The 21,101-nt window shown below is 36.0% G+C and overlaps 1 protein-coding gene across 1 annotated transcript in view; it reads left to right on the top strand.

Moving 5' to 3' along the window:
• The first annotated feature begins 973 nt into the window (after nt 1–973).
• Nucleotides 974–21,101, top strand: part of gabrb4 (gamma-aminobutyric acid type A receptor subunit beta4) — a 58,616-nt gene continuing 38,488 nt past the window's right edge. Inside the window, exon 1 of the mRNA XM_073824314.1 lies at nt 974–1,085. The gene's annotated coding sequence lies outside the window, so the exon portion shown is untranslated. The remainder of the gene's footprint in view (nt 1,086–21,101) is intronic.

Below are 21,101 nucleotides of genomic sequence, written 5' to 3'. Positions count from 1 at the left end.
GATTTTTTTTTCCCACAGACGCATATTGAATCCAGATTGGCTGTCACTTGCAAATTATCTGTTGTACACTAAGATATACCCCTAAAATGTGAATTTTAAGTCTTTAGAGACCTAGCTGGAACATTTTCAGTCAGGAACCCCCAGTACATATATCCCCTCAAAAATAATGTTAATACATCATTATCAAACTGATGTAAAAATAAGCTCAAAGCTCAAATATATATACATATATGTATTTTTCTAAAAATACGTCCTGCTGTGTAACATTCTATACTGCACCGAAAACTATTTTATTTATTAATTATTATGCAAACAGCTTTAATGACTTCATAGTAATTGAGACTGAATATTTGCTCTTTTCAAAATGTGTTATACCACACAACCATCTAAAATAAACTAGCAAGGGCAAAACGGTCTACAGTTTCATCTACATTTACAGACATTTTATCCTAAAATTGTGATGTTGGTGAAAAAAAAGAAATATGTTATGCATCAACTACCCATCTGTTCACAGACCCTGAGGGGTCCCAGGACCCCGAGTTGAAAACCCTGGCAGAAGACTGCATGTTTGAACCAGATAAACTTAGTCATACCAGTCATCAAAGTTACATGTTGAACTAACCACCCTCTGCCCACTGACAATATGATGTTTTAGGTCTTTGTTAATCAGCAAAATGTCAGTTGTGCATTTTTGTGAAGAGGCGTGTTTTTTAGGTGTTACTTTTTGAGATTAAATGGTGTTTTTAGTGCATTTTATGCTCTGAAAAAAAAAAATGAATTATTCAATCCCATAGATTTATGCTAATGATTATGTGGTGGTAATATTGATCTACAGATAAGCCTCTTCGGATTGGCAACATTCTAGAAAAACAAAATCTGAATAAATACAAAATGCATTGCAATAAATGAATTAACAAATAAGCTATATGTTGTATATTTTGCTTTAACTGAATTTCAACAAAAAAATGTTCTCAATTCTCTCTCCTGCAGCACCTCCACCGGAAATACCGGAATATCTGTGGCCAAGACGACAGTGGACAAATTGCTGAAGGGGTATGACATCCGCCTTCGGCCAGACTTCGGAGGTACACGTGATTCTTTATTAGAAACATAGCTTATATGTTATATCCTCACCAGTCATTGTCGAAGAGGTTACTTATCTGAAGTATAGTGATAAACATTATCATTGACCAATGCAGTATGTACACAGTCATGCAATATTTCCTGCACTGCACATCTGATCTCCTGTGTGGGATGGTTTTCAAAACTTTGTGCTTTTAAAAATATATATACTAAGACTGGTTTGTCATCTGTGGTCTCGTGTCAAAACATAATGTTAAAGTGATTGTATGAAGGCAGACATTTTCTAGAAATTTCTGAAACATCTCATGGTTTAATAGCATCAATCTCAAGGTTAGGCAGCACTGAAAGAAAACAAGAGACTGAGATGGGAAGGCACTTTGTGCTCTTGCACTCCTGTACCCCTCCTCCCCCAATCACCGCCCCCCTGTAGAAAGTTGTGTTGGTACAGTTTTCACAAAGGCTGAGCACACAGTTTTATGTTGCTGCTCATCGTCCATATTTCTGCACACGTGCACAATGTTGAAGGACAACGAGATGTTTTTCGAACCACAAAGTCGGGGAAAATTTTGTTTCGCCACACCCAGCTTGTCCAGTTATTTATCACAAGCCTTCTGTTTGTCCGCTGATGTTGCAAAGAGACTGTAAATTTGCTACAGAATGTAGTTTTCAATTCAGCCCTTCAGCAAATTACTATCTATCTATCTATCTATCTATCTATCTATCTATCTATCTATCTATCTATCTATCTATCTATCTATCTATCTATCTATCTATCTATCTATCTATCTATCTATCTATCTATCTATCTATCTATCTATCTATCTATCTATCTATCTATCTATGCGACCCTGGACCACAAAACCAGTCTTAGGTAGCACGGGGTATATTTGTAGCAAAATGAGTCAAAAGTTTATGAGTTTTATTTTTCCTTTTATGCCAAAAATCATTAGGATATTAAGTAAAGATCATGTTCCATGAAGATATTTTGTACATTTCCTGCCATAAATATATCAAAACTTAATTTTTGATTAGTAATATGCTTTGCTAAGAACTTCATTTGGACAACTTTAAAAAGCGATTTTCTCAATATTTAGATTTTTTTGCACCCTCAGATTGCAGATTTTCAGATAGTTAAATAGTTTATTTATTCAGCTTTCAGATGATGTTTAAATCTCAATAAAATAAAAAAAAGACCATTATTACTGTTTTTGTGGTCCAGGGTCACATATTTGTAGATTCTCTCAAAATTTAGTCATGTGTTTACCATAGAACCTTTTTGGTATGTTTTTGGTTGTTGGTAGAAATGACGGGTTTTGTATAGATATATATTTTAGGACAAATTGACATTTGAAATCATATACACATTCTATGCTCTCTCTAACAAAGCTGGGTAGATTACTTACAAATTGTAGTCTGTTGCTGATTCCAAATGACATGACAAAATTTGTTAGTAAAGTAATCCATTGCATTACACATTTCAGCTAATATAATTAGACTACTTTTAGATTACTTCCAGATTACTTTTGACCTAACTTGTGTATCAGATTTGTACCAACTTGTGCCATATTGATATAAAAATACAAAGATAAAGAAAAAATATTCCAATCATTGTAATTAACAACATTAAGTGCATGAAACATTACGTCAAGGTTTTTCCAAACTGGGGTTTGTGAGTTTATTTAAATCATAAAATGTACAAAATTGCACCAATCAAATTAAAACACATACTAAATATTTTATTTGTTTAATGTGTGAATAATACTATCAATAAGTACATATCACTACAGTTTCCAAAAGAAATGAAAACTAGAGGCAGTAAAACCTTTTATTCCTTTTCATACAAAGTATGATTTACAGAGTTTGATAAAGTGTAATTTTCGTAATTACTTAAAATAATTATTGTATGACTTAAAAACAACTGTATTACGCTGAGAGATTTGAAAACTGGTGCTTTTGAATGTTAGCATGACATATTCAGCTTCATATCTATGGGTTTTCATAGATGGTAGGTTTGTTCGGTAGCTCACGCAGTACAGAGATGTACTTAAGAGGTGAAGAGCTCTGATTCGAATCCCGTGTAACTACGGTTTGACAAAAGAGTTCAAATCTACACACAAGGAAGATTCAAATGGCATCAACAAATGCGTTTTTGCTGGTTTTGCATTTGTTAACACTATCAGGTTGAGGTTGGTGTAGGGCATATTTCCAACACGATAGAGCATTAACTTTTAGAAACAGTCCTCAGATATTTGAACTCTGAGCCACCGCAATACGTACCTGAAGAAAAGTAATAAAAACACTGCGATACTTACCTATATCAACGTAATAAAAACGTGCTCTGGTTCACATATTGATCCTGTGTTTTAGCACCACTTAGTGGACATTTCTTTTTGAAACTACCGCAAAACATGCAGTAAGGTACATAAAAAAAGTGTGCTGCTAAAAAATTCCCAGCGGTACATATTTTTATGAGACTGGGTTGGAATAATATGTAATCAATGAAAAACGTAACTGTTGACTATTTCTAAGTATTTTAAAATGTAATCTAATTACAAGTATGTGATTTCTGAAATCTGATTACATAATCCAGATTACATGTAATCAGTTACTACCCAGCTTTGCTCTTCAACACCGTTTTTATGACACACAACAAATTTTCAATCATTTCATCAGCAGTGATGGCCCCTCCACAGAGCACTGATGTGAGGTCAGTTATCCTGCAGCGCTGCACGCTTGTATTGGGAGCAGCATCCGCTCTGATGCAGGCCAGGGAACTGTAGTCTATCACATCCTGATAATTCCATCATCAGTCAGAGCCCAAGTCTCCTGACACAACTGCTGACCAACTTCAGCTTTGGAGCGCCGTGCATTTTAATTGGACCCAGACCGTAGCTACGCTAGCCAGCGAGAGCGAGCGAGAGAGAGAGAGAGGGAGAGAGAGAGAGAGAGAGAGAGAGAGACAGAGGGAGGGTGAAGAGGGCAGAGAGGATAGAGATGGAGAGAAAGAAAGAGGCCAGTTAGGTGGTCGAGAAACCAGGCCGTCCTAAAAGAGCTTCCTCTCTTTGGCCGGCTAGAGGGATAGCCGCGGGGTTTGGTCGTGGTGGATTTGTGTATGTGTGCACTCCAGAAGTCGCACCACACATGAATGCAAAGCCTGCTTGCACATAAAAGCTTACATTGATGCACACACACATGCAATGAGTTGCACTAGTTTAGTGTGGTGCTAAACTACGCTATTAGCAAAATATCTGCAATTCAGTTTAAGAAACCTCAAAATGTGCTGATATAGCATTGCAGCATTCATTTTTTTAATTAAGGCATTGTTATTCTTTTTAGCACAAATATCTTATTATAGATTGTACTGTACTGTACTGTACTAGTACTTTACTACTGTACTAATTTGCTGACACAATTAATGTTGCACCTTCAAATTGTGTTTATCACAAATGTTAAAATTTATGTGATCTTTAACAGACTTAATGTGTAGATTTGCTGCTCAATTTTTTTTATGTATTTATTTTATTATTTTTTTTCTCCAAAAATGTGACCCTGGACCACAAAACCAGTCTTAAATAGCACGGGTATTTTTGTGGAAATAGCCAAAAATACATTGTATGGTTCAACATTATTGATTTTTCTTTTATGCCAAAAATCATTAGGATAATAAGTAAACATCATGTTCCATGAATATATTTTGTAAATGTTCTACCGTAAATATATCAAAACTTAATTTTTGATTGGTAATATGCATTGCAAAGATTTTTTTTTTTTTGCACCCTCAGATTCCAGATTTTCAAATAGTTGTAGGTGGTCATTATGCAGTGTAATGTGAAGTAGCTAAGTCACTGAAATAATGACAGGACAAAAAAACAAAACAAAAAAACAAGGTGTTTAACTTCTGCATGGACTTTGTATTTTTTCACAAACAGCTATGTCACAAACTAAATCAGTGGACAAAATATTATTCTAGTACATGATTTTCAATGTTTTGTGTGCTGTCTGAGGCCAAGACTAACATGTATATGACAGTTCCAGTCTTCCCATTGTAGCTATTCTCACCCTGTTCGCAGTTATTGTTTCAGCAGCAGTAGATGATGAGTCATTTTATTCAGCCTTGCTTTACACTCAACGTCGTTGCCTTTTGTGTTTACGTTGTAGTTATTGGCTTTGGCTCCAGCTCTCAACAAATAGCCCATGGATCTGGTGTACAGTCTGAGCAGAACTCAGATTGGGTTTTGTGTTTGAGTGGGATATGACTTTCAAAGCATGGATGCATCCTTAGAAATTGGAGACCATATTTGATGCTGATGTTTAGAGTGAAATATGCTAGCGCTCATCTATCTACTTGTAATCATCACCACAATCATTCCTCATAAGATATTGGGGCAATATTTCAGAGACATTTCAAAGATTCGATACAATGGTTTGATGGTCACTGGATTTGATATTTCTTACAAAAACCTGTACAGTATATGCTGCTAATGTAATCTTTGCTAAACAAAGGTCTTTTCATAAATAAATAAATATATAGCAAAATTGGGAAAGAATAGAAAATACTTTTTAATCTGTTCTGTTTAACCTGTTATTAAAATAAAAAAAATATATATATATATTATTTGATCTATTCATTAAATATTTTGGATTTTGTCCTTCTCCACAAAGGATAAACCCATACTGCTTATATATATATGTGTGTGTGACCCTGGACCACAAAACCAGTCTTAAGTCGCTGAGGTATATTTGTAGCAATAGCCAAAAATACATACAGTATCATGGGTCAAAATTTTTGATTTTTCTTTTATGCCAAAAATCATTAGGAAATTAAGTAAAGATCATGTTCCATGAATATTTTAATTAAAATCCCTACTGTAAATATATCAAAATGTAATTTTTGATTTGTAAAATGCATTGTTAAGAACCTAATTTGGACAACTTTAAAGGTGATTTTCTCAGTATTTAGATTTTTTTGCACCCTCAGATTCCTGATTTTCAAATAGATGTATCTCGGTCAAATATGTCCTATCCTAACAAACCATACATCAATAGAAAGCTTATTTATTGAGCTTTCATGTGATGTATAAATCTCAGCTTTGTAAAATGACTGGTTTTGTGGTCCATGGTCACATATTACATTAAAAATCATTAAAATCATACATTGGATGCTGCGTTATTGGGACATTAAACCTTAACCATTTTGGTTAGGTCCAAATATTGAACCTGCTGATCAGTTAAGGTGTCCTTAAAGGTCTCGCTGTCAATGTGTCGGCCCATCCAATCAACATGTAAACACCACATCCAATTTCAATTATAGGGAAATTAAATACCTGTTAGGAACTTCATTAATCATATTCCCTTAATTTATTTTTAAATAAATGCATCCCCAGCTGATATGCAATGGGAAAAGGGTGAGGAACTCGGGTTGGCCACATCAAAAACTCTCTTACGCTCTTTAAATGACTTTTTGGTCATTTTGTCTAGTTATTTTAAATAGCCAACAATATGTGCTTTTTCCTTTTTTTCATTACATTTTTTCTTCATTAGGTAAGCAGCAATCAGTCTGGGTTGATCATCATGTCTGGGTTTATTTTGTAATTGTGACCTGCTATAGATGATCACTTATGTACAATCTACTAACAGTGTGAATGTTCCATTGGAAAAATGGAAAATGATAATTTTGCTTCATTCAAATGAAACAGAATTCCCCATTGTCTTGAAGAAAAAGACAGTGGATTAATTACAGCCCGTGCTGGCCTTATTTACAACCTCAATAATCAGGGCAGCCTCTGAAGGTCTCTGAAGACTTTGAATTTACGAGATTGCGGTTTCTCATTTCAAGTCATCCTCTCTAACAAAAGATACCTTCATGTTCTCAGGTCTGGTTCAGTCCGGCTATGTCGCCAGGGCCTGTTTATGTGCTGCTCATAAAAAACATGCTGAAAGTTTAATCAACAGAATGGAACATGAATACAGTTGCCTAGATACGCAACATGTCACACCCGAGGCCATAAATCAACCAAATGCTTTTTTTTTTTCTTGCAACAGAAAGTGTTCTTTTTTTTTATAACAATAATTGTTATTTTTAATATTCACACTAGGGAAATAAAATGATAAAGTGATCTTCCTCAATTATCTAAAATATTATTATAATATTATAAATATTGTTAATATTAGTATAATGTGATTCACTGCATTTGAGACTGTGTAAGATAACAGTATTTGATTGTATAGCTGTGTGTTCAGTACATTGTGACATGGAAACAGTATTTTTTTTTGAGCTACAGTGCTATTGGTATAGTAATTATTAGATGATTAGTAATTACTGTAAGTGATAATAAGGTCACCTTTGTTTAGTTACTTCCCAACCCTAAAAATCCATCCATCCATTCCATACCAGGACAACTGGATCCTACACTCTTAAAAATAAAGTTGCTTTAAAAGGTTCTTTAAGCGGTGCCATAGAAGAACCATTTTTGGGTCCACAAAGAACATTCTGTCAAAGGAACCATCTATTTCCTACCATTTTATAATCTGAAGAGCCTTCTTTCGCCACAAAGAACCTTTTGTGAAACAAAAAGATTCTTCAGATGTTAAAGGTCCTTTATGAAACCATATAGACAAAAAAAGTTATTTTATGACATCATGAAGCACCATTATTTTTAAGAGTGTAAAAATAATGATGGCTGAGTGGTGAGGTATGTAATGCATTTACAGTATACAAATTTGTAATGTACAAATGTTCTCTCGTATCCTTACATATGTGTTGTGAACATCAACACAACATTTACCTGTGTGTGTTTACATTACGTAAGCAGTTCATGCTTCCCGACACCCCTCCAGACATACATCCACCCACACACAGGGCATTCTGACAGAACAGACTCCTGTCTATTTGTCTGTATCAGAGGATGGTTTGACTGAGATTCCTATTACAATCTCCCTGCACGGAAAGGTTCAGATCGAAATTGTGTGTCTCAATTAACCACATTTCCTTTCTCTGTTCTGATTTAGTGACATGGCCACTATTAATGCCAACAGCAGTGCTACCGATGCAAACAAACACAAAATAATCCCTTGTGGGGGGAAAAGAAGTACAATTTAGTGTACTTTTTACAGAAACCAATACAGAAATAATACGCTTTAAATAATATACTTCAGGGGATAGTTCACCCAAAAATGAAAATTACCCCATGATTTAGTCACTCACAAGACATCCTAGGTGTACTTTCTTCTTTCAGATTAATACAATTGGAGTTATATTAATAAAATGTTCTGGCTATTCCAAGCTTTATAATGGCAGTGCTAAGTCCAGTAAAGTGCATTCATTTATCATAAAAGGTGCTCCACACAGCTTTGGGGGGTTAATAAAGGCATTTTGAAGTAAATCAATGCATTTGTGTAAGAAAAGATGACGTAGGATGTGGGTGAATGTGGAACTGCAGAGGAGAGCAAAACAAAACACTAGTCACAAATTAGAAGTACAAATATATTTCCATATATAAGCCTGGAGACTGGTTTTCCTGTGCTGTAAACAAAACTTGGTTCTCACGAGACTAGCATATTCTCACCAGAGCTTATGTTTGCCTTATGATGCCTTCGTCCTACGTCATCCACTGGAATGCCACTCGTGAACGCACATACAACAGTTAATTATTATTATTATAATGCATTATTATTATTATTGTCTTTGTACAGCGCTTTGAGATGCCTCTTTTTAAGGCGCTATATAAAATAAAGTGTATTATAGTTAGCGGAAGCTAGAGATTACGGTTTAAAAAGTTGTAAATATGATAATTTTTCTTAACGCGTCGATTCGCTTCAGAAGGCCTTTATTAACCCCCCGGAGCCATGTGGAGTACTTTTTTTTATGATGAATCGAGGCACTTTATTTTGCTTCAAAGTTTTGACCCCCATTCACTGCCATTATAAAGCTTAGAAGAGCCAGAACATTTTTTAATTTAACTCATATTGTATTCGCCTGAAAGAACAAAGTCAAATACACCTTGGATGGTTTGAGAGTGAGTAAATCATGGCATAATTTATTAAAAATGATTCATTTGTAATGATGAAGTTTCAATTTAGCATATTGGTCAACACATCAAAATAAGTGTACTTTGAAATGTTAACAAAACATTACAATAAAACTTTTAATTTGACATTATTGCAAAAAATATGTTTTAAAAGTGTACTTAATTTCAGTGTCGAGTGTCGTAATTTCATTTACACTTTGATTTGAGACTTTCAAACCTCAAAATGTCTGATGAGTAAACCAAAACTGAAGATGAGCCAATCCATCCACTACAGCTCTTGAATGTCATTCACTTTTGCGTTTATTCAAATATGGTGTGCCAATTACAATATGTGGATATAAAATATAAAACCCACATCAGATTACTGTTGCTAGATTACCTCTCCCAGTCTCATCTTCGGGGTGTCCTGCTCCCTGAAGAGTAAGGCCTGTAGTCTAAGAGAGAGACCATTGAAATGAAACTATGAACTGAAGGCCACTAATTATATTATCTTTGAGGAGCTCACCATTTTGCTCAAGATGTAAGTGGCCCCCATGGACTGCAGGAAATCTAATAAAAAAGCAGTGGCCTGTAAATTGTAGCAGTAAGTGTTTTTCCTGTGCTGGGTTATCGGCATCTCCTTCAACTTTAGTACTATAGGCAATGTTTTAAAAGCTTTGTAACATCAACACTTTGTAAATTAGCTTGGAATTTGAAGAAATGACACAGAAATCTCTCAGATGTGATATAACTATGTAACAAACATGCTTGGTATCATAATTCAGAGAAAATACCCACATTTTCAGTAATATTTAACATTAACATTTCAAAACAAAAAATAACATGAAATTAGATTGGATTAATGGTGCATCTTATGTTAAAGTGGCCATCTTCTGTAAATGCAAACATATAGGAGTCCTAACTCAAGTGCTATATGGCAGCACATCTCACGCATACATTTACATCGCAGGGCCGATATATAATCCAAATGGTTGCCAAGTCCTAGACAAATAGCAGTGTGGAGTAGCCAGAGGGCAGACCATCTCGTTAGCAATGTGATTTACTATCCCCGGCCCTAGACAACAGTGTATGTGTGTGTGTTTGATGATATGTAGTCACTCTGATGGAACGAACAAGCTGACACTTCTCCTTCAAGCTTAATGCATTGCTGTGCATTACATGCAACTGTCACGGGCAAGGTGCTTTGGATAAATCTTAACTTGGGAGGATGTATATGTCTGTACGCTGTCTTAACATTGGCCAGAATGTTACTGTGATGTGAGGGAGTGATGTGCCATTTTCTGAGGTACCATATTTAAGGGCTTGTGTCAGAAAACGACCCAAAGCTGGGCATGATGCGTTAGCTGCGATTTTACCAAGTTACCCTAATTTCTCTACTTTTTCCATTTGATATTACTCCACTGCTGTACAAGCCTAACAAATACATCTGACAAAATGGAGGATGTAGTGCCAGTCAAATAGAGTTAATTCTGGGCCCAATTATCCAATTGAACATTCAGTGGTTCACTGGCCAGCACCACAATTCCCCCCAATGTCAGGAAAAGGGGAATTGGTGTGTGGTTGTTTTGAACACAAGGTGCAGAAGAGAGAACTTGGCTACCAACCTTGACTCCTTCTCTTCCAGTTTGAGCCCCTCACTCTGGAGACGGCACTCTCCAGTAAATCTAGCTGTCATCACCTCTAAAATGGGTTTTATGGTCTCGGATCCCGCCGTTAACAAAGCTTGAAATGGTGGCGACACATCCGTAAAGCTGTGAACATAGATCCTTTTCCCTTAAGAATAAAGCTACTCTAGGCCTTTGGTTTTGCCATTTATCTGGATATTAAACCAGGTTGAAGCTACAGCATAGACACATTGCTGTTCTCTGCAGATGAGCTACATTTTTCATGGTGTTTGTTAAGGCAATCATCACTACACTCTTAAAAATAAAGGTGCTTCATGATGCCATAGAAGAACATTTTTGTCTAAATGGTTCCATAAAGAATCTTCAACATCTGAAGAACCTTTCTTCTGACAAAAGTTCTTTGTGGCAAATAAGGTTCTTCAGATTAAAAAAGGTAAACAAGAAATGGTTCATTTAAAGAACTTTTGACTGAATGGTTCTTTATGGAGCCAAAAATGGTTCTTCTATGGCATTGCTTGAATAACCTTTTGAAGCACCTTTATTTTTAAGAGTGTACTGCTATTGCTAATTCTTAGCGATGTTTTGCTAAAGATATTGATTACAGTGGCAGACTATTGATTAATAATGTTTTCCCATTAGATTGGCGTGAAAATGTTGTGGTTGGGTTTAATGTTTAGTTTGGTAGGGTTTAGTGTAGGTGGACACTTCATTTCCAAACTGCCACAATACATTTCTAGACTGACGTTCATCTTTTTTTGGATGAAACTTATCATGCTTTTAGTGCCACTCACTGGATAGTTCACTTTTGAACGTGTCGCAATGTAATATCATCTTACAGAAATGTCGCCAAAGGCATGTCTGAGGAACGATAAGCCTGGGTTGCATTTCTTTTATATGTAGGACACAAAATAAGATATTTTGAGACACATTCTTCAATCATCTCCTTTTGTGTTCCACAGAAGAAAGTTAAGAATTTGAATGACGTGCAAATTCTTTTATCATTTACTCACCTTCATTTTGGGATGAACTATCCCTTTAACAAGTCTGTCCACCTGAGGCAACCTGCTCTACACAGAAAAAAAAAAAATCTCATGTGAGAGTATATTTTAAAAATATTCTTCAAAAATATTATTTTTAGTAACCTTTTTAATGATTGAGTGCACATGAATAATACCTCAAACCGTGCAACCTGTGCCTGGCAGACAATACAACTTGCAAACAGTTCTTAAGACACAAACTGAACGAGACAACCAAGCCACATTTAGGTATCAGAATTATGGGTAGCCTTTTTTTGATTCAAGCTACTGTATAGCAGCAACATGACAACAACATAAAACAGAGGAACAAATTTAAATACTCCGATATGTTGTACAGTACATCATGTTGCTGCAGTGGGTTTGCTCCCACCTAAGGTTGAGGTTGTCATGGACACCAGCGCATTCTCTAAATAGTTTGCACTAACTGCTAACACACCGCCATCTTGCAGACACTGGCCTCCATGAGGTCAGATGGCTAGAGAGGCTGCAGTTGTAGATGGAAAGTACTCTAAAGACAGGTATGCTGGGCTGAAGTCTTAGCAGCAAGGGTTGGTGACTGGCCATTAATGTCTGGCATTAATTATTTTAAAAATTTGTGGTAAATGTTTCATGCTTTATTGTTTTGAACAACTACTTCTGATAGGATCAGCACATTGCAGTGGTCAGTCACATGATAAGTACAGTCAAAAGTTAAATTAAGTTTTTGGAAATATTGATTGGCATTTGGGCTAGATGTTTTTGACTAAAATGTTCATAGAGGAGACACAGGTTGCAGTCTGCACTGTGCAATGTCTTGTAAAATGTAAGATGTTATTGATACAATTTAAGGGTGAATTTTAGAAATTTTAATTTGACACTCTCATCAATAATTGAATGAATGAATGAATGAATGAATGAATGAAAATAATGTTATAGCCATCTGCTGACTGGCTGCTGCATAGGTTATAAACCCCGCCCTCTCCGTGTAACAAATGGACGTAAGCCAAACTAAAGAAATCTAATTACACTTTGAATAAATTTTTCCCAAATATGTTTTCTATAATTCGATGTAGTACTTATCATACTGATGTATGTTCAAGTGTTTGTTTTTTAATAGTTATTTGATGCTATATGTTATTTGAGCTTGTGATTGGGTCTAGGGGAATTCGGGTGGGATTTTGATACCATGGCTCCACCTCACATACATTACTACACAGACACAGGCTCCAAATGAATCTCTACTGCACAGACTTGGGCTTTGAAAGAATCACTGTGCAAAATCGGGCTTCAAATGAATTCCCACTGCTTATACTTGGGCTTCAAAAGAATCACTACTGCACAGACTCCGAATGAATCACTGCTGTGCAGACTCCAAATGAATCACTACCGGCAGACTCCAAATGAATCACTGCTGTGCAGACTCCAAATGAATCACTACTGTGCAGACTCCAAATGAATCACTGCTGCGCAGACTCCAAATGAATCGCTGCTGCGCAGACTCCAAATGAATCACTGCTGCAAAGACTCCAAATGAATCACTACTGCGCAGACTCCAAATGAATCACTGCTGCACAGACTTGGGCTCCAAATGAATCACTACAGCTCAGGCTCATGCTCCAAATGAATCACTACTGCTCAGACTTGAGTTCCAAATGAATCCCTGCTGCTCAGACCCAGGCTTCAAATGAATCACTGCTGCTCAGACTCGGGCTCCCAATAAATCACTGCTGCTCAGTCTCTGGCTTCAAATGTATCACTGCTGCTCTGACTCGGGCTCCAAATGAATCACTGCTGCTCAGTCTCGGGCTCCAAGTAAATCACTACTTCACAGACTCAGGCTGCAAATGAATCACTACTGTGCAGACCTGGGCTTCATGCGAATCACTATTGCACAGACTCAGGCTCCAAATGAATTACTTATGCACAGATTCAAGCTCCAAATGAATCACTACTGCGCAGTCTCAGGCACCAAATGACGTCAGTGGTGCAGGATGACAGCAGCCATATTGGAATGTTTTGGCTTTGCTTTTCTGTAGTGGAAGGAAGTGGAGACAGAATCCTTTTTTACAGTCTATGAATTTACCCTGTTACTTATTTACTTTTTTTTTAAATCTCCATTGTCCACATGATGCCCATGTAGTCGGTTATATTACAGTAGAAAGTGAGCTCATCCTGAGAAAAGAGTTACTAATGATAAAATGCAACGACCCCCCAAACAGTTAAGTTATGGGCCTGATAAGCTTGCATGACTCAAAGTGTTCTGCGACCACGCTGTGCCTCACAGGGGACACACTCCCATATCCAAGGACAACTGCACACCGCAAAATCTCCCCTAATTGCTGACATCTCTCCCAGCTGGCATAAAGTCTCTTAATTAATAATGAATACACCTACAATGCTCCAGCTAGTTTCCCTATTAATTAACTTGACTCCTGCAAGCAGCCACACGGCTTCTCTCCCATGTGCCGACGCTTAAAAGAAAAGGAGCCTTTTTGGCGTGTGTGGGCTGAACGTGCATCAACGCTGGATGCAAAAGTAGCGCGCATTCAGCATAAAAGTGCGGCATTGTCAGAGCGGGGCGATAAATGGACAAGCACTGCACAAATGATCTCTATCCCGATGAGCAGAGAATGCCTTCTGATTTATGGGGAGAGAGCCGGTCGAAGAGAAAATGCTTGAGGAGGCTGTTCCTTTTGCATCCTTTCACGCTGCAGTCCTCTTTTACTAGAGGAACGTGTTTTGTATGTGCGTGTAAGGCGGTTATGCTTGGAAGGAGAATAAGGAGGCCTATTAGTAGGCACGTAAACATAGAAAGCACACTTCATTGTTCACCTACAAACCGCATGTTTGGACGAGGCACACTGCAGGTAAAGGCACAACACAATAACGCACATCCCCACGGGACCCTCTTCGCACCCCCAGTGATGGATGGGGAAGACTAGTCCTTGGGATTCAGGAGGGATCTGTCAAGGACAGGATACGGCCCTGTGATCGTCTCAGATAAATACACAGTGAAAGACATGTCATTTATTGCAGGGCCTGAGATGGATGCGACTGGCTCAATGACCAGGAAGCATGTTTGAAAACCCATTTCATTATTATACCTCAAAAGAGCCTTTGGGAACCATTGACCTTCCGTATGCAGTTAGAACGACCGGCTTGCCGATGAAACTATGCCCGGTTTTAGGTCAGACATTTCGGTTTGAGCCTTGAGCAGAATGCTCATTTGTCCTCCTTTTAAGATTATATATTGTCAATATCAGCTGTTTTGCCAATGAACAACAACTGCATTGAAAATCATGATAATTATTCTAGCAAAACCACAGCAGAGCCATTGCATCACAGATCATCACACAGTGGTGTTTCAAATGAATCAGGTAAATCATTCATTGAATGAACCAATCATAAAAACTACTGTTTGCTTTATTCCTAAATGAATCAACCATTTTGAATGAATCAGTTGAATACATGAATCAATGACTAGCTGCTACCTAGAATCGCTTTTAGTTTCGTATGTGAAGTATAACTTCATTTTTTCCTTGAAGTTCTACAGTTTTGTATTCTATATATTTAAAAGATTAATCTCACAATGTTAAACAAATTATTCTGCATTGTGTAAATGCCAGTTGCAGTGTTGCCATGCGAAAATGAATTTTGTTGTATTGATTTCATTAGACATCAAATTAATAGTGTTATATTATTCTAATTGCATTTATATCCTATGATATTATATTCTATAGTGTCATATTGTTGTAATTGCATTTATTTAAGAAATTTAAGAATTTACATGAAAGAGACTCAAAAGAAGTTGTCCTTGTAAAGGTAAAAAAATTACCATGTAAATCAATTTAAGGGCCCAAATATTGCCCGTTTATGCTTATAGGTTTGGGATTGCTTTTCAGTTTTACCCTGGCTTCACTGAATTCTGCAAAGTGTCCTCATTATTATTATTATTATTATTATTATTATTACTATTATTATTATTATTATTATTATTATTATTATTATTATTATTATTATTATTATTATTATTATTATTATTATTATTATTTTGTGTGTGTGTAAGTGTGTGTTACAGAAATGGCCACCCTACTTAACATGGACTCTTTCTAAAATATGTCTTTGTTTCTTGAAATTCTTTCTCCTAAATATGCAGACACAATGTAAAGGCTGATTTACCTGGAAAGTGTAACGCTGTAACTCTGTGGGTTGGACATTTCGGTTTGAGCCTTAAACCAAATGCTCATTTGTCCTTCTTTTAAGATTATATATTGTCAATATCAACTTTTTTGCCAATAAATAACAATTGCATTGAAAATCATGATAATTATTGGAGTAAAACCACAGCAGAACCATTACATCACAGATCATCACACAGTGGTGTTTCAAATGAATCAGGTAAATCATTAATTCAATGAGCCAGTTATAAAGACAATCACTTGCTTTATTCCTAAATGAATTAACCATTTTGAATAAATCGGTTGAATAAATGAATCAATGACTAGCTGCTACCTATATTCACTTTTAGTTTTGTATTTAAAGTATAGCTTAATTTTTGCCCCAACATTTCACAGTTTTGTATTCTATACGTTTAAAACATTAGTCTCATAACATTAAACAAATTCTACGGCATTGTGTAAATACATCTAAATGTCACTTCAGATGCAGATTTGCAGCGCGTAGGTGGATTTTGTTGATACTGATTTAATTTGTTTTGTTACATATCAAATAAATTTTGTTCTATTATTCTAATTGCATTTATATCCTATTATATTATGTCCTATAGTGTCATATTGTTGTAATTACATTTATTGAAGAAATTTAAGAATTAACATGAAAAGGCGACATAAATTTGGTTTGAAAAGTTGCCCTTAAAATAAATAATATAGTAAATAAATGACTATGTAAATCAATTTTAAAGGTATTGTCTCTTTATGCTTATAGGTTGGGATTGCTTTTCAGTTTTATCCCAGCCTCACTGAATTCTGAAAGTGTCCTAATTTTTTATGTTACAGAAATGGCCACCCTACTTAACATGGACTCTTTTTGTTTTTGTTCTTTCTCATAAATATGCAGACACAATGTAAAAGTTGATTTACTTGAAAAGTGTATTACCGTGACTCTGTGACAAGCAACATTTACTCAAAATCATGGAATTATAAATGTAATCAATTAGCATGAACTGCATTGTGGTTTAGTCGATGAAGGCTACTTTTAGGTCAACATTAGCTTAGGTCTTAAACCATAACCTCAAAATAATCCTGTGCCAATGAACAGTTACTACACCATTATAATAACAGCATTACTCACACAACCTATTTTTATGTACATATATGTACAACGTGTGTTGTTACATATATCGGAATAAGCAAAGTATAGTCCTGAAAGTATACTGTGGGTTGACGCAGTTGGGCTAGGTGTTTCTTCTTCTTGCTGATGTGTATTTCTGCAAATGTGCAGTGCCATATGGCTGCTTGCTGAGTTTCGTAAAACTTGCAGAACTGTACACATTTATCTCTTTGTTCTAGCCTCTGGGTTTGCAGAGTGCTTTAATTCATCAAAGACTGTCAGTGTCACAAAGTTGTTTTGTTTGCCACAGATACACAAATTACCTCTCCAAATGTCTATTAATGCTGAAGTACTGTTAAGTACAGAAAATAATTAAAACAATTTTGACTGTTTCCATATATAGTTTAGCAAACAGTGGATCGGCAATGACTAAATACCAGCGTATTAATCTATAACTAAATGCAACCATTTAAATCAATGCAGGTGATGCTTTCTACGAATAGAGGCTTTAAAACTCTGATTTGTGTGATTTTATTCTACCAATAGACGTAACATTAAATGGTTATTATCAGCCTGCTTTTTAGTTAGTGTTTTTTTTTTTTAGTGTAGGTGATTTCTATGACTGCTTAAGCATAATAAATACATTATTAGTTGTGACTCACCACATCCAAAGCTTTTAAATGTCAATAATGCCTTAATAGCTATAAATGTCAGGTAGAGGAACATATAAGTATTCTCCTTTCATCCTGGCACATGCGAACGCTTCATGTTTTAAACATGCACCTGCAACATCTATTAATACATTAGTCCACTCCTCAGTCTTCCATCTCTAATGATTTACCAGAGTCGTCATATATGTTCTTCATCTGACAAAAGGACACGATGCCAACGTTTGGCCATTCATGAGAGGGGAAAAATGAAGCAGATTGAATACATTGTATGAAAAGCACCGTGTCTCTCGTTGCAATGTAAGAGTGACAATGCCGCCTTGTTGCTATGGAACCCCTCTGTTGCTAAGCAATGAGTTGATGATTAGAATTTTGAATCGGGTGGAAGAGTGGTATTTTCTTCGCCACTCTATTTCTCCATGTATGGTGCTGTGCGTGACTGCGTTGATGAAAGGCATGTGGGCCTGTCCTTACTCTAATTCACATGCAATTGTTTTTTTCTTCCATGGATTAAGCAAACATGTACCTATACGATCTATCTATCTATCTACACACACACTTCAGTCCTAGCGCATTGATGTCTTTGGAATGAAACAGAATGCTTTACAGCAAACGCAGAAAGATGCAATAGTTCTGCAAGACCCTTTAGCATCAGTAGAGGGTGCTGTAGGGCACCTCACATTATCCTACCTATGGTAAGGGACTCCTTACCTATAGGTATGTATTTGTATAGAACAAACTGAGACATATTTATATGATGCTCTGTTATGCGGTGAAAGCTCATCAACTTCTAAACTAATTGGGGCGATGAATTCTTGGCAATCCACTGTTATGCCGAAGACTTGCGGCTATACATCACCCAGATCGACTGCCATGAGTTTCCTTCACCCCCCACCAGTAAGCACTTTCAGCTCTCTCCCAAGGAAAGAGGTTGAACACAAACGCTAGGCATTACCGTCATCATTACCTGCAGGAGAGATACATTGCTGTGTCAGTGAAAACCTGCTTAGGGAAAAAGCGGCGACCCACGAGAATTCAGTCCGGGACGCAGTATCCTTGGCACTTGTGCTCCGTCAGAACTGCTATTTTTTGCTGTTTCTACCTGGTTTTCTCTTTTTTGCTGTGTCGGAGCCTGGCTCCATGTGATCTGCCCACAGTTTAGCAAAACAAAGGCACTGAGGGAGAAAAGCGGCCCTCTGAATGGAGACAGCGTCTCTAGAGAAGCCACCTGCCTTACATTTGTCATTTAAATATGTATACAGATGATGGTGCCATCTGCCAGTGCAGTTGGAGAGGGAAAAATTGGTGGAAACACACTGAATTCCTGAGGTAGTGCTGGTGGTGGAATGCATTGATAGAATTTGTGGCATAATATTGATGATGACAAACTGGTCTCTTGTCTTTTAAAAAAAGAAAAGAAATCTGGGTTATAGATGAAGCACTTACAGTTGAAGTGAATAAACATTAATTTGTAAACATTATTAATATATTTTTTTTAGTATACGGTAAAAAATTACAGTGGTTTAAACGGTAAAAGACTGTAAAAATGCTACGGTAAAAACCTATTAATTGGTTAATGGTAAGTTCCCCTACTATATACGGTGAACGGCTGTATTGGTAATTTTACGGTAGTATATTGTACCCTGCATTATATTTCACATTTGTGACCCTGGACCACAAAACCAGTCATAAGGTTAAATTGTACAAAACTGAGATGTATACATCATATGAAAGCTTTCTATTGATATATGATTTGTAAGGATAGGACAATATTTGTCCGAGATACATCTATTTGAAATCTGGAATCTGAGGGTGCAAAAAAATCAAAATACTGAGAAAATCACCTTTAATGATCTCCAAATTAAGTTCTTAACAATGCATATTACTAATCAAAAATTACTTTTTGATATATTTATTGTAGGAATTTTACAAAAAATCTTAATGGAACATGATCTTTACTTAATTTCCTAATGATTTTTGGCATAAAAGAAAAATCTATAATTTTGACCCATACAATGTATTTTTGGCTATTGCTACAAATATACCCCAGTGACTTAAGACTGGTTTTGTGGTCCAGGGTCACATTTGATGATTTTTCTTTTTAGTTTCTTTCTTATCAGTTGTGTACATTAGGGTTGCGTGTTAATGACACAATGTACCTTCTATATGTTAGTATTTAAAAGCTGCTCCATGACGGGCTTTGTATTGTGTGGGCTTTGTAACATATCACAACCTGCTTTTGGTGGTTATCAGTGTATTACAAAAGTACAAAACAGATTTCAGTATTTCCATAGGTTGGTATATTAACATTATCTCAGTTATGATACAGTAAATATTATGGAATTAAATGTAAATTTTAACAATTTTTTTTGTACAATGAGTATAGCCACCTGACACAAACAGTATGCATATTAGCATGATTGTAGTGTGAAGACAGTACTAATATTTTCTGTCAAAACCATTTTTGCAGTTTTGTTGTCATGAAAATGCAAAGCGCTAAAATAAATGACTAAAAAAAATCTTTATAGGTCAAATCATTAAAAAAATAAATCAATTAAATTAAATTAAATTAAATGTTTTTTTTTTATATATATATATATATATATATATATATATATATATATATAGCAGCATCTACATATTAAACTGTGATAGGGGGAAATATTACTATCAAAAAATGTCGTACTTTAGCTTTAAACACATCTGTGCATTCCATGCAAACATATTTCATTTGTCTTTGCTTAGTCGACCTGATACTTTTGACTAATTTGTATTTAATTGAATTTTGTTCTTATTGTTATGGACATGAAACATTTTAACAGAGAGCAGACACTTTTAATCATTTGTGAATATGTAGTGCTCTGGGACTTACAATGTAAACATGAAAATGAAATGAAACATTACCTTTACAAATTGTTGGTAAATTGAACTAGCCTGTATTAAAGGCATTCATCATTTTAATGGGGACATGTTGTTATTGTGGTAAACGACAGCATGACACAGACACTCTATATTCCTTTGAACCAAATTCTTTGAAACTGTGGCAGCACAAGTTTTAATAAGAAAAGATCGCAGCACTTCCTAATGATCGGAGTAGTAGGAGAGTAGGCCGAAACACACTTTCACTCTAAGAGCATCAGACTCAGGTAAGTATTTTTATTTCGAGCTGCGGCATGGAAGCCGAGGGAGAGTGTATCCGGGGCACCGTTTTCCAATGTTCCTTCGTTTCATGGAAGCCTGGGTCAAAAATATGTAGCGGCAGGAGCGTGCGGAAGATTTCAGGCTTCTCTGGTTTACAACTGGGCAATGAATGTACTTTGACATCTCCTGGGAAAATTCTTGCTGGTTGCCTTCACAAAGCGCACAGGAAAATGGCTCCATTTTTTCCTTTGC

This window comes from Garra rufa, chromosome 19 (genome assembly GCF_049309525.1).
Source record: "Garra rufa chromosome 19, GarRuf1.0, whole genome shotgun sequence".
In the NCBI taxonomy this organism is placed as follows: Eukaryota; Metazoa; Chordata; class Actinopteri; order Cypriniformes; family Cyprinidae; genus Garra; species Garra rufa.
Note: the sequence above shows the minus strand (reverse complement) of the source record. Positions and strands in the feature narration are given on the sequence as shown.